Source organism: Oryx dammah, unplaced genomic scaffold (genome assembly GCF_014754425.2).
Source record: "Oryx dammah isolate SB20612 unplaced genomic scaffold, SCBI_Odam_1.1 HiC_scaffold_24, whole genome shotgun sequence".
Taxonomy (NCBI): Eukaryota; Metazoa; Chordata; class Mammalia; order Artiodactyla; family Bovidae; genus Oryx; species Oryx dammah.
In genome coordinates, this window is record NW_024070208.1 from 1,916,605 (window position 1) to 1,931,675 (window position 15,071).

General features: G+C 38.4%; 1 protein-coding gene and 1 pseudogene across 2 annotated transcripts in view; one reads left to right on the plus strand and one right to left on the minus strand.

Annotated features, from left to right (window-relative positions):
• TDRD3 (tudor domain containing 3) overlaps positions 1 to 15,071 on the minus strand; it is a 229,796-nt gene that overhangs the window by 211,974 nt on the left and 2,751 nt on the right. The window lies entirely within an intron of this gene.
• On the plus strand, positions 13,296 to 13,835 carry LOC120883157 (annotated as a pseudogene).

A 15,071-nucleotide genomic window follows, 5' to 3' on the forward strand; every position in this document is an offset into this window, starting at 1 on the left:
AAAGTGAAAGTGAAGTCATGTCCGACTCTGAGCCACCCCACAGTCTGTAGTCTCCTCCATCCAAGGGATTTTCCAGGCAAGAATACTGGAGTGGGTTGCCATTTCCTTCTCCAGGAGATCTTCCCGACCCAGGAATCAAACCTGGGGTCTCCCGCATTGCAGGCAGACGCTTTACCATCTGAGCCACCAGGGAAGTGTACGCCAACCCTCCCCCAAAAGCTCAACTGAGCAAAGAAGTCAAATAAACACAACCCTGAAGAAATCTCATTATTACTCATAATTGAGAGTGGCACAGAATGAGGAATCAGCAGGCAATGGAAAAAAGATCATGGTAAACCCATAGGACTAGGAGTGCCTTTATACCAACTCAGGCTCCCAACTCGGGCAGAAAGGGCCACTGAAACAGGATACTGAGAAGGAGCCTATTTCACGTGCTTTTTCGGGCAGAAAGGGCCACTGAAACAGGATACTAAGAAGGAGCCTATTTCACGTGCTTTGCATTCTAACTAGTAACATATATATGGTCTTTTTCCATGTTCATAATTTAAATAATAAAAGAGCAACGTATGCTTGGTGGACTGGGAGCCTACACCAATCCTTACTAGGTAAGTGCCTAAATGTATACTTCTTTCCCTCATCAAAGGCCCTAGAATAAATTACAATCTCATCATCCTAACACCTTGCCAACCAGGGACCTGGAGCTAACAAGTAATTCTAAAATATCAAAAAGACAAATAAGAATTAGTAGCATATCTCATAAAATATCTAATGTATGAGGAAATAATTAGGACCTAGGACAAACATATACTAACTTAATGAGCTTATGAAAACAGTTCTATTAATATTACTTTGAAAGAGAACATTTTAAAGCCTCTACAAAAACAGTTGGTTGTCCCAAGCAAAAAAATTTTATCAACATATTTCAAACTTTACATCTAACTAAATGCAAATACATACTTGCAAGTATATATTTTTATATTGTTAGAAATAAGTATCAATAGAGAAATATTTGTGTAACAGATCATTGCCTGTATTCCTGTGGAGATTCATTTGTCATAAAACTGCTAGGGCTGTTTTTTTGTTTTTGTTTTTGTTTTCTTTCATTTTACAACATTCATTTCAGAAATTACAATTTTCTATTCTATGGAGAGCTTGAAGAAATTTAATGTCCCTTGAAAACACAAAAACAATATGATGAAAGATACCAAGAATAATTTAGGTGATGCTAATATTCATTCCACAAGCATTTAAGTGCCTACTGTATACCTTACACCCTGCTATATGTTAGGAATACTACAGAAATATGAGTAGACTTGATCCTCACCTCACAGGAGCTTACAAAACAACAACTCAAACGATTTCAACTAATTAGAAAAGCCAAATATTCATTTAGTTTGACTCTAAAATCAAAATATATTTAAGAGAAAAAGGTAAAATTATTTCATTAACTTTATCATGATTATCTCTCAAAACAATACTTGAACAGAATCAATTCCAATATTCATTATAAAATGTTGGGTAAATATTTAGCAACTTTTCCCATCAATATTCATGTTTGCTATTTCATATTAGATATTTTTCAAATTTCTCAAGGTCCTGCTTAGAAATTTAGCAAAATAAAAATGTTTTCCTTAACATCTTCACTTTATATTCATGTTGATTGTCTTCTGAAAAGCTGCAACTGAGTTTTATTTGCATTTTATATTTAAATGAGTTTTGGGGGATTTGGGAAGAATTTTTTTAAACAACCTTCAGATAACTTAAATTTATAAAGTATGTCTTTAAAACTGCTCTAAAACTATAATACCAGCAAGTCAATAAACTAATGCTAACCTAATCAAATAACTTGTCACAGAACTCTTAAGAGATTATATCCATTTTCTCTTCTTAGAAAAATCAATGACTTCATATGCCTTCCCCCCTCTGGATGCTCCTTAAAGGCTTATTTCCTAAAAATGCTGAAATTCCTCACTGCTTGAAACTAGTCTCTTCCTACTCCAGGACTGGTCTTTAGATCATAGATCACTGCTGTCTTATATAAAATATAATGCAAGTCACATATGTAATTTGAAATTTTCTAGTAACATTTTAAAAAGTAAAGAGAAATAGGTAAAATTAATATTAATAATATATTTAACACAATATACTGAAAATATTATTTCAATATGCAAACAATATAAAAATTGGAGATATTTACATTCCATTTTTGTACTGGCTTTCAAATTCAGTGTGTATTTTATCTTCACATCACATCTGAATTTGGACTAGACCCATTTCAATTGTTCAGCAGTCACACATGGCTAATGTCTGCTATGTTGGACAGTGCAGCCTGGATCTCATCCATGCACTGCTTCATGAACTATACTCCGATGACCACAAATGTATATCTTTAACTCAGTCTTCTCTTCTGAGTTCAAGATTTTCCTAATGTCCAACTGGCATCTTATTTTAGATGATTCAAAGGCACTTCCCACTCAAATAATGTCCAACTTCAATTCATGATTCATCCCTCAAAAATGTGGTCTTCTTCTAACAGTCCCTATCTAACTGTACTGTATTCAACCCAGGTATACAAGCCAGAAACCAAGAAATCAAACCCTTGAACACTTCCTTTTCTCTCATTCCCATATCCAATTCATCAAAAAGTTCTCTCAAATAAAGTTCTCTCATCTGAAAGTTCTCTCCCCATAAGTATCTATCAAATCAATCTACTGCTCTCTATCTCAGTCATCACCACCATTCTATCTATTTACTCCTGCCTAGCTCCAATCCATTTTCTTCAATGCAAGGATACCTCAAAACATAATGAAGATGCGGTCCCTACTTCAACCCTCCCTTCACCTAATAAAACTTTGCAACTGATTTCTGTTGCTTAAAAATAAAAACAGAACTTAATGTGACCTATGAGGCCCAAGATACATGATCTAGTCCCTACACCACCTTTCTGTCTCACCGCCAGTAATACCGGTACCTCATTCCTTGGTACTAAATCATACTCCCTACTGTCATATAGTCTTTGCCTATGCTGCTTTCCCCATCAGTTCAGTTCAGTCACTCAGTCATGTCCAACTCTCTGCAACTCTGTCCAACTCCCGGAGCTTGCTCAAATTGATGTCCATTGAGTCAGTGATGCATACAACCATCTCATCCTCTGTCGTCTCCTCCTCCTCCTGCCTTCAGTCTTTCCCAGCATCAGGGTATTTTCCAGTGAGTCAGTTCTTCTTATCAGGTGGACAAAGTATTGGAGCTTCAGCTTCAGCATCAGTCCTTCCAGTGAATATTCAGGACTGATTTCCTTTAGGATGGACTGGTTGGATCTCCTTGCAGTCCAAGGGACTCAAGAGTCTTCTCCAGCACCACAGTTCAAAAGCATCAATTCCTCAGTGTTCAGCCTTCTTTATGATTCAACTCTCACATGCATACATGACTACTGGAAAACCATAGCTTTGACCAGACAGACCTTTGTCGGCAAAGTAATGTCTCTGCTTTTGAATATGCTGTCTAGGTAGGTCATAGCTTTTCTTCAAAGGAGCAAACGCCTTTTAATTTCATGGCTGTGGTCACTATCTGCAGTGATTTTGCAGCTCAAGTCTATCACTGTTTCCATTGTTTCCCCAGCTATTTGCCATGAAGTGAACTTGGTCAAATTCCCACTTATCAGGTCTCAGGGAAGCATGCTCTGATCACCATGAAGACACCAAATTTCGCTTTTATGGAGTCATGTCCTTTCTCCTCTCTAGTATATTCTACAGATGCAATATGTTTGAATATGCAATTAATGGATTTCTTCACATAAAACTACATCTGATTATACTATTACAGGAAAGTGCCTGCCACAACAAGATGTTCAATAATTATTTGTTAAATGAGTACATCAAGCAATTCACCCTGTTTTTGTTCCTAAAGACTAGATACCATATTGAGTTGGCATATATAACATACCCTCCTTATACATCACTAGTTCTGGAAAACCTTCCAGACTTTCTAACTGTGGGTTAACTGTTCTCAACAACACCCTAGAAGCAAAATACCAGGGTATAACATGTTCAAATTCTGTCCTGTACATCATTCTAACAACAAACACAGTGCCTTACGTAGAAGAGGCATAAATATTTACTACTTGTATTTCATTATACACATTATTATTGCTGTTTAGTCACTAAGACATGTCTGACTCTTTTGCAGACTCAGGGACTACAATCTGTCAGGGTCCTCTGCCCATGGGATTTCCCAGGCAAGAACACTGGAGTGGGTTGCCATTTCCTTCTCCAAGGCAATACACAGAGTTACATATCTCCCTGCATTAACGCATTAAATTTACTTCTTGTTATAAAGATGTCATATCTTCAGTAACACTATACTGAGATTAAAGTAGCTACTGTCTCCACATAAAAGGGTGTAAAACAGAAAAATGCATGAGCAGTGTTCACGTATGTCACACCTATGAGCACGGGTATAACCCGTGCAGAGGTTACAGTACTAAGGCACACGTATGCTCTGTCCAGCCCTAGAGCATAGTGTGGTTCTTTCCTCTTTCTCTACATGACAGATGTGCTTCTTTTCTGCTATGAGTGTCTTTGATTTACTTTATTATTTTATCACCATACACTTCTCCTGCTCTTTTCTCTGCTTTTGTCATTTTATGACTTCACAAATGTTCTCAAACTTTACATGAAAAATTTTACATTGCTAAATGTGCAGTCTGCCTATTCTAAAAATTATACAGAAGAAAACTGCTCTTCAGCTAGTTCCAGATCCTATACCTTTCAAAACGTCAGAATTTCTAGATAGACAGGACTTAACATGATAAGTCAAGATGCTAATGTTCTTCTTTTGTCAAAAAGAGAAGGCATAAGCCAAAAAAAGATACAGTTATAATTTTATGGTTCTTAAATGTTACTATACAATTTTTACTTGATCTAGCAAATGCTGCTGCATGAGGAGAAAATCATTTTCAACTTGCTGAGGTAGCAAGTTTCTTTTTATACTCCCTTTATGCTTGAGGCAGTCAAGTCTACTGGCAGTTGAAACTAGATTTATAGGTTATTCACCAAAAAAATTACTGCAAATAGCACCTTCAAACCTGAAAACTTAAGTAGTTTAACAGAATACGCAGTTATTTTCGGCATTTTACAGTATCAACAGAAGCAACCAGGTAATACATGGTAATACATAACATATTTTGAGGCAGAATGTCAACAACACTTATTACATTTCGATATTATAATTTCACAAACAACATAAACCAAAGACACAGCCTCTGAGCCTCCTCCATCAGGGCAGAAAGAAGCAAGAACCACAATTCCACAGCAATTAAAACAAAACCTCATTACAGAAAATTAATCAGCATGAAAAAGTGGTAAGTTACATCCCAGATGAAGTCAAGTCAAAGTCACTCAGTTGTGTTCCACTCTTTGCGACCCCATGGACTATACAGTCCATGGAATTCTCTAGGGCAGAATACTGGAGGGGGTAGCCTTTCCCTTCTCCAGGGGATCTTCCCAACCCCAGGTATTGAACCCAGGTCTCCCATATTGCGGGCAGATTCTTCACCAGCTGAGCCACAAGGAAGGCCAAGAATACTGGTGTGGGTAGCCTATCCCTTCTCCAGCGCATCTTCCTGATCCAGGAATCAAAACTGGGTCTCCTGCACTGCAGGTGAATTCTTTACCAACTGACCTATCAGGGCTTCCTAGATGAAAAACAAGATAAAACCTCAGAAAAACAACTTAATGAAGTGGAGACAGGCAACTTTCCAGAAAAAGAATTCAGAATAATGATAGTGAATATGATTTATGATCTTGGAAAAGGAAAGGAAGCAACGATTGAGACAATGCAAGAAATGTTTACCAAAGACCTACAAGAACTAAAGAACAGAGATGAATAATACACTAGAAAGAATTCACAACAGAATAACTGAGGCAGAAGCACAGATAAATAACCCAGAGGACAGACTGGTGGAAATCACTGCCACAGAACAGAATATAGAAAAAAGAATGAAAAGAGATGAAGGCAGCCTAAGAGACCTCTTGGACAACATTAACGGCACAAACATTCACATTATAAGGGTCCCAGGAGGAGAAAAGAGAGAGAAAGGACCTGAGAAAATGTTTAAGGAGATAATAGCTGAAAAATTCCCTAACATGGGAAAGAAAATAATCAACCATGTTCAGGAAGCACAGAGAGTCCCAGGAAGGATAAACCCAAGGAAGAACACACCAAGACACACAGTAATAAAACTGATAAAAATTAAAGACAGAGATAAAATATTAAAAGTAACAAGGGAAAAACGACAAATAACATACAAGGGAACCCCCATCGGGCTATCAGCGGATTTCCCAACAGTGACTCTACAAGTCAGAAGGGAATGGCATGACGTATTTAAAGTGATGAGAGGGAACCTACAATCAAGAATACTCTACACAGCAAGACTCTACTTCAGATTTGATGAAGAAATCAAAAGCTTCCTAGACAAGCAAAAGTTTAAGAGAATTCAGCACCACCAAACCAGCTTTACAACAAATGCTAAAGGAATTTCTCTAGGCAAAAAACAAGAGAGGGAAAAGTCCAACCTACAGAGTGAAGGGAAAGTTGCGAAGTCGTGTCTGACTCTTTGCAACCCCGTGGACTATACAGTCCACGGAACTATCCAGGCCAGGATACTGGAGTGGGTAGCCTTTCCCTTCTCCAGGGGATCTTCCCAACCCCAGGTATCAAACCCAGGTCTCCGACATTCCAAGCTGATTCTTTAACAGCTAAGCCACACGGGAAGCCCAAGAATATTGGAGTGGGTAGCGTATCCCTTCTCCAGCAGATCTTCCCAAACCAGGAATCAAACTGGGGTCTCCTGTATCACAGGGAGATTCTTTATCATCTGAGTTATCAGGGAAGCCTGCTGCTGCTGCTGCTGCTGCTAAGTCACGTCAGTTGTGTCCAACTCTGTGCGGCCCCACAGACAGCAGCCTACAAGGCTCCCCTATCCCTGGGATTCTCCAGGCAAGAACACTGGAGTGGGTTGCCATTTCCTTCTCCAATGCTTGAAAGTGAAAAGTGAAAGTGAAGGCGCTCAGTCACGTCTGACTCAGGGACCCCTTGGACTGCAGCCTACCAGGCTCTTCTGTCCATGGGATTTTCCAGGCAAGAGTACTGGAGTGGGTTGCCATTGCCTTAAACCCAAAACAATTTTTAAAATAGCAATAGGATTGTCAGTTCAGGTCAGTTCACTCACTCAGTCAAGTCAGACTCTTTGCAACCCCACTGACTAGCACGCCAGGCCTCCCTGTCCATCACCAACTGCCGGAGCTTACTCAAATTCATGTCCATTGAGTTGGTGACGCCATCCAACCGTCTCATCCTCTGTTGTCCTCTTCTCCTCTAGCCTTCAATCCCTCCCAGCATCAAGGAAAATAGGATCATACATGTTGGTAATTACCTTAAATGTAAATAGATTAAATGCACCAACCAAAAAACATAGACTGGCTGAGCAAATGAAAACATGGGCATGTATGCTGCTTAATCCCCCAAATTATATGTAATTATTTTATATCGTTAGGTTAATCACATTCCCATTACGGCTTGCAATGGTAATAATCTTTTATTTTTTGTCTGGCTATTGACTGTGGGCTTCCCTGGTGGCTCAGATGGTAAACCATCTGCCTGCAATGTGGAAGAACCAGGTTCGATCCCTGGGTCGGGAAGATCTCCTGGAGAAGGAAATGGCAACCCACTCCAGTACTCTTGCCTGGAAAATTCCATGGACAGAGGAGCCTGGTGGGCTACAGTCCATGGGGTCGAAAAGAGCCAGGCACAACTGAGCGACTTCACTTTCACTATTGATTGTAAAAACTGATAAATATCTTTTACTATTGTGATTTGGAGAAGGAAATGGCAACCCACTCCAGTATCCTTGCCTGGAAAATGCCATGGACAGAGGAGCCTGGTGGGCTGCAGTCCATGGGGTTGCAAAGGGTTGGGCATGATTGAGCAACTAACACTTCACTTCACTATTGTGATTCACCAAAACTACCATTTAATAGAAAAACCTGTAATCACTGTTTAAAATCCAGACGCATATCAGAATTATCTTGGAACTTTTTGAAAAATACAAATGTCCAAGTATTGCTCTTTTTTTCCCCCTAAGAGCTCCAGATATGTTTCTAATGAGCAGCCAGGTTTAAAAAAAACTGGACTATATGACGATCTTTTACTTTTATCTAGTTTGTTTCACTTTTTCTATTTCATATTCAGTGCTTCCATTTCATTCAGTTTATGTTTTCTAGTTTCTCCATCTCTTCCCGCCCCCCCGCCCCGAGGGTCTTTCCCAAGTCTTTATCAAGCACAGTAGAAAAGCTCTTGCACACATACATACATATATATATATAAAGTATGTATTATGTTTTAGAAAACTTACGAATTTTTGCCTAAGTAAAAAATGCATGACATTTTGATTCCACTTATTTTACTTAGTATGAATAGAAGGCTAGATTTCTAATTTAACAAAACAGAAATGCAACAAGAAACAAAGATTTACTGTATAGCTCCAGGAACTACAGTCGATATTTTGTAAAAATTTATAGTGGAAAATAATTTCAAAAATAACATGTGTATATGTATAAATAAATCACACACACAAAAAAAGTTTACTTTTGAAATTTAGTAATGTTTATCTTTACACCAGTTTTTCTAAATGTCCTATGGACCTCTAATAACAACATATAATATAGAAAATTTTTAAGTATGTTTGTGTAGGATATGACTGATATAAATTAATTAAGTATAAATCTATTAAATGTAAATTATTAATGACATCATTCAAGATGCTCCTATTCTTATTTTTTCTGCATTTGACAAAATATTCTCAGAGAAATGCTAATTTGTCTATGATTATATATTTTTCCCTTATATTTCTTTTGATTTTTGCATTATGTATCTTTGTTATTAAGGTGTCTAATAGCTTATGATGTCTACCTCCTATGTGAATGGTACCTATCATAAAAAAATTCATCTTTTTAAAAAAGACATTTTATACAGATTAAAAAAATGGTAGTGATAAAGTATTTTAAAATTTTAGAAAATAAAAAAAGTCCTGCGCTAAGCATACAACCTTATAAAGAACTATCAAAATTCTTTACAAAGACATCTATGTCTAAGAGCTATGCTGGAACAATGCTGTGCTGTGCTTCGTCGTTCAGGGTTGTCCAACTCTTTGCAATCACATGGACTGTAGCCTGCCAGACTCCTCTGTCCATGGGATTCTCTAGGCAAGAATATTGGAGTGGGTTGCCATGCCCTCCTCCAGGAGATCTTCCCAACCCAGGGATCAAATCCAGGTCTCCCACTTTGCAGACAGATTCTTTACCATCTGAGCCACCAGGGAAGGACAAGGGACCAAAACTTATGATACCCTTTGCATAAATTCTTATGCTTGACTATTACCAAGAGTATATTATATGCAAGTATAGTTATTTTTATGATGCTACAAAGATCATTCCTGACTTGAAAATTGAGTTCATTCACCAGCAATCTCCTGGGAAATAAGTGTGTCTCTCAGGAAAAAAAAAAAAAACACACAAATAAGAAAAATGCAAGGGTAGCTACTGAACAAGAATTTGACTTCTTTGGTCTTGATATGCTTTGGAGGAAGTTTCTAAGTGATAGGATGTAAAAGGAAGCTCTCTACCTGTGGATAGGTCAAAAGCTAGGAATTCCAAATTCCAGCAAAACGTCCTGAAATTGTTCCACCTCTTTGCTCTTTGGAGCCGCTATCTCAAAGCAACACAAGGAATAATAGAGCAGGCTTCTCAACACAAGAGAGCCTTTACTTTATAATCTATACTGACATTGTGCTTTTTTTCCTCTACTTATCCCATAAATAAATACTCTCCTCTAGTACTGTCTTGGGAAAGACATTTATACTTGTAGCCTTTCTTATTCAAAGGTGAAATCAAGGGAATGAAGTCTGGTATACCCTTGGGCCAGAGAATATCAGTTTGGAAGTAGCACCAGTAACCCAGGAGAGAGAACTCCAAAAGGGAAGTGAAATTCAAGGGGGTCAAAATAAGAAAAAGACCTTCGTATTCATCCTCTCTTTTCCCTCTAACTCTGCCCTACCCAAACAAAACACCTCAAAGCACAACCAACTTAAACTCTGGATGTTAGAAACCTGGGGTTTCTAAGAAAATACGCTTTTTTTCAGAATAAAATGGAAACGCATTATTTCTAATGATTATTTATGGTGTTTTGAACTCAAAACTTCTGGACAAGTCAAATATATGAAAATAATGCCTTACTTTTTCAGATATTCTTAGATTCCAAAATACAGAATTCACCAAATTTTTACATAAGTCCAATCAGTAATGAGGTGAACCACCAAAAGGTAAAGGTTTCTTTGATTTCCAACAGCATCACTCCTCAGAATAAGCATCAATCTTTCCCAGAGAAGAAAGCAAATTTACATATCAAAAAATGGCTAAATCCAATTCTCAATTTTAAAATGTGTTCTATTTGATCAACAATTTAAATTAAATGTGCTCACCAGGACTTAATGAAAATCAGTACTGAATATTTATTCTGAATATTTATTCTGAATATTATTCTGAATATTTAGGCTCTATTCTTCATTCTGTCCCTTATATCTCTGAGCAAATTATTAATGCCAGTGTTTCAGCTTCTTGATCTGCACACTGAGGGAGTTAAGCTATATAATCACTAATTCTATATAAAAAGAAAAAAATATCTTTTTCCAAAATAAATACAGATGATTATATTCCCTTAACATATTTCTATTTTGAAAAAAGTTCTCATGAATGATAAGACTTGGGTTCTAGTTTTCACTTCAAGGTTTAGCTTTGTGATCCTGACCAGACTATTTAAACTTTTCTCACTTTATACAGTTCAATTTGGTTTTTTGCCCCCAATAAATATATTACTCTGTTAATTAAAAAAAGAAAGAAAGAAAAATCTGACAGGTTGATTCTTTCTTTAAAAAATAAGCCAAAAGTGAGGTGAAAGTGAAAGTCACTAAGTCTGACTCTTTGCAACCCCGTGGACTATACACACCATGGAATTCTCCAGTCCAGAATACTGGAGTGGGTAGCCTTTCCCTTCTCCAAGGAATCTTCCCAAGCCAGGGATCGAACCCAGGTCTCCCACATTGTGGGTAGATTCTTTACCAGATGAGCCACAAGGGAAGCCCAAGAACACTGGAGTGAGTAGCCTATCCTTTCTCCAGCGTATCTTCCCAACACAGCAATTGAACCAAGGTCTCCTGATTGCAGGTGGATTCTTTACCAACTGAGCTATCAGGAAAGCCTATAACATACCTACCATAGAAGGTAGGTATGAGTACATAAGTCCCCCTTAAAGAAACCTCAAGAGAAATGAAGAGATGTAAATCTGTCCATTCAGACAAAGTTAGTCAAATGTATTCGTTCAGTACTTGTTCTATGCGTATAAGTAAGCATTACAGAACACCAAGGTACAATTTCACAGTATTCCAAGTTTATGCCCCAACCATTAATATTGAAGAAGCTGAACGGTTCTATGATGAACTACAAGACCTTCTAGAACTAATACCAAAAAAAGATGTCCTTTTCATCATAGGGGACTGGAATGCAAACGTATAAAGTGATTACCTGGAGTAACAGACAAGTTTGGCCTTGGGGTACAAAATGAAGCAGGGCAAAGACTAACAGAGTTAGCCAAGAGAATGCACTGGTCATAGCAAACACCCTCTTCCAACAACACAAGAGATGATGCTACGCGTGGACATCACCAGAAGGTGAATAACTAAACCAGACTGATTATATTCTTTGCAGCCACAATGAAGAAGCTCTATACAGTCAGCAAAAACAAGAATAGGAGCTAACTGTGGCTCAGATCATGAAGTCCTTATTGCAAACTTCAGACTCAAGTAGGGAAAACCACTAGACCACTCAGGTATGATCTAAATCAAATCCCTTACGGTTATACAGTGGAAGTGACAAATAGATTCAAGGGATTAGATCTGATAGAGTACCTGAAGAACTATGGACGGAGGCAGTCAGCAGGACAATCCCCAAAATAAAGAAATGTAAAAAGGCAAAATGGTTGTCTGAGAAGGCCTTACAAATAGCTAAGAGAAGAGAAGAGATGTTAAAGGCAAGGAGAAAAGGAAAGATATACCCATCTGAATGCAGAGTTTCAAAGAATAGCAAGGAGAGATAAGAAAGCCTTTCTAAGTGATCAACACAAAGAAATATAGGAAAACAACAGAATGGGAAAGACTAGAGATCTCTTCAAGAAAATTAGAGATACCAAGGGAACATTCCACACAAAAATGGGCACAATAAAAAACAGAAATGGTATGGACCTGACAGAAGCAGAAGATATTAAGAGGTGGCAAGAATACACAGAACTACACAAAAAAAGATCTTACTGACAAACATAACCATGATGGTGTGCTCAGTCACACAGAGCCAGACATTCTGGAGTGTGAAGTCAAGTGGGCCTTAGGAAGCATCACTACAAACAAAGCTAGTGGAGGTGATGAAATTCCAGTTGAGCTATTTCAAATCCTGAAAGATGATGCTATGAAAGTGCTGCACTCAATACGCCAGCAAATTTGGAAAACTCAGCAGTGGCCACAGGACTGGAAAAGGTTAGTTTTCACTCCAATCCCATAGAAAGGCAATGCTAAAGAATGTTCAAACTACCGCACAACTGCACTCATCTTACACATTAGCAAAGTAATGCTCAAAATCCTTCAATAGTACATGAACCATGAACTTTCAGATGTTCAACCCGGGTTTAGAAAAGGCAGAGGAACCAGAGATCAAATTGCCAACATCTGTTGGATCACAGAAAAAGCAAGAGAGTTCCAGAAAACCATATACTTCTACTTCTTTGCCTACACTAAAGCCTTTGACTGTGTGGATCACGATAAGCCTTGGAAAATTCTGAAAGAGATGGGAATACCAGACCACCTTACCTGCCTCCTAAGAAATCTGTATTTTAGTCAAGAAGCAACAGTCAGAACCAGACATGGAACAACGGAATGGTTCCAAATTGAGAAAGAAGTATGTCAAGGCTGTTTATTGTCACACCGCTTATTTAACTTCTATGCAGAGTACATCATGCAAAATGCCAAGCTGGAGGAAGCATAAGCTGGAATCAAGATTGCCAGGAGAAATATCAATAACCTCAGATATGCAGATGACACCACCCTTGTGGCAGAAAGCAAAGAGGAACTAAACAGCCTCTTTTTGAAAGTGAAAGAGGAGAGTGAAAATGCTGGCTTAAAACTCAACACTAAGAGAAGTCGCTGTCGCCACCGTCGGAGCTGTCGCCGCCTCCGCCGCCGCCTGGACCCTCCAACTCGCCGCCCCCACCCAGCCTGCAGCGCCATGCCGTCCGAGAAAACCTTCAAACAGCGCTGAACCTTCGAACAAAGAGTAGAAGATGTCCGACTTATCCGAGAGCAGCATCCTACCAAAATCCCGGTAATAATAGAACGATACAAAGGTGAGAAACAGCTTCCTGTCTTGGATAAAACAAAGTTCCTGGTGCCTGTTCATGTCAACATGAGTGAGCTCATCAAGATAATAAGAAGGCGCTTACAGCTCAATGCTAATCAAGCCTGCTTCCTGTTAGTGAATGGACATAGCATGGTGAGTGTGTCCACTCCAATTTGTGAAGTGTATGAAAGCAAGAAGGATGAAGATGGATTCCTGTATATGGTATACGCCTCTCAGGAGACTTTTGGAATGAAATTATCTGTGTAAGACTAAAAGAAAAATGCGTCTGTTACACAATTTTTTAAACCCTTACCAAGGAATAAAAAAGGGATGTTACCAACTGAGGTTCATCAGTTCATCTAATCACCCACCGATCATCAAAACAGTAGTTTCCTGCCTAGGAGTTTTAGGAAGTTGTTTTCTTTGTACTTCAAGCAGAAAAACTGAGCTCCAAGTGAGCACATTCAGCTTTGGGAAACTTTATTATTTAACCTAGGCTATCTTGTTTTTTAAATTTAATGTTTAAAAATAAAATACTTTGCATTGTAAGTTGCCACTAAAAAAAAAAAAAAACTCAACACTCTAAAATCATGGCATCCAGGCCCAGCACTTCATGGCAAATAGATGGGGAAACAATGGAAACAGTGACAGACTTTATTTTGGGGGGCTCCAAAATCACTGCAAATGGTGACTGCAGTCATGAAATTAAAAGACACTTGCTCCTTGGAAGGAAAGCTATGACCAACCTAGACAGCATATTAAAAAGCAGAGACATTTCTTTGCCAACAAAGGTCCATCTAGTAAAAACTACTGGTTTTTCCAGTAGTCATGGATGGATGTGAGAGTTGGACTATAAAGAAAGCTGAGTGCCAAAGAATTGATGCTTTTGAACTGTGGTGTTGGAGAAGACTTTTGAGAGTCCCTTGGACTGCAAGGAGACCCAACCAGTCAATCCTAAAGGAAATCAGTCCTGAATATTCATTGGAAGGACTGATGCTGAAGCTGAAATTCCAGTACTCTGGCCACCTGATGTGAAGAGTGGACTAATTGGAAAACACTCTGATGCTGGGAAAGACTTAAGACAGAAGGAGAAGGAGACGGCAGAGGATGAGATGGTTGGATGGCATCACTGACTGGATGGACATGAGTTTGAGCAAGCTCGGGGAGTTGGTGATGGACAGGGAAGCTTGGTGTGCTGCAGTCCATGGGGTCTCTAAGAGTCAGACATGACTAAGCAACTTAAATCAACTGAAGGTACAATTTCATGCAATATTTAAACATTGTCATTTTCCTGGAGTAGTTCCTAGAACTTCTGAGTTGAAATCAGCAAAACCTAGCACTTTCTGTGCCACTAGCCACTAAGAAAAAAAAATTATTGTAGTCTGCTAGGGTGGCTCCTATTGGGAGTTTTATTTTAAAATACTAGCTTTTTGTGGGAATTACAATGAAGATTAAGGGCTTAAAAGAAAAAAAAAATATGTGCTGGAAAAAAAATAATATAAAGTGGAATAATAGACCAGCCTATACAGACCAACTGCACCTCCTGAAGATCACAATTTCAGAAACATAAATTACTCA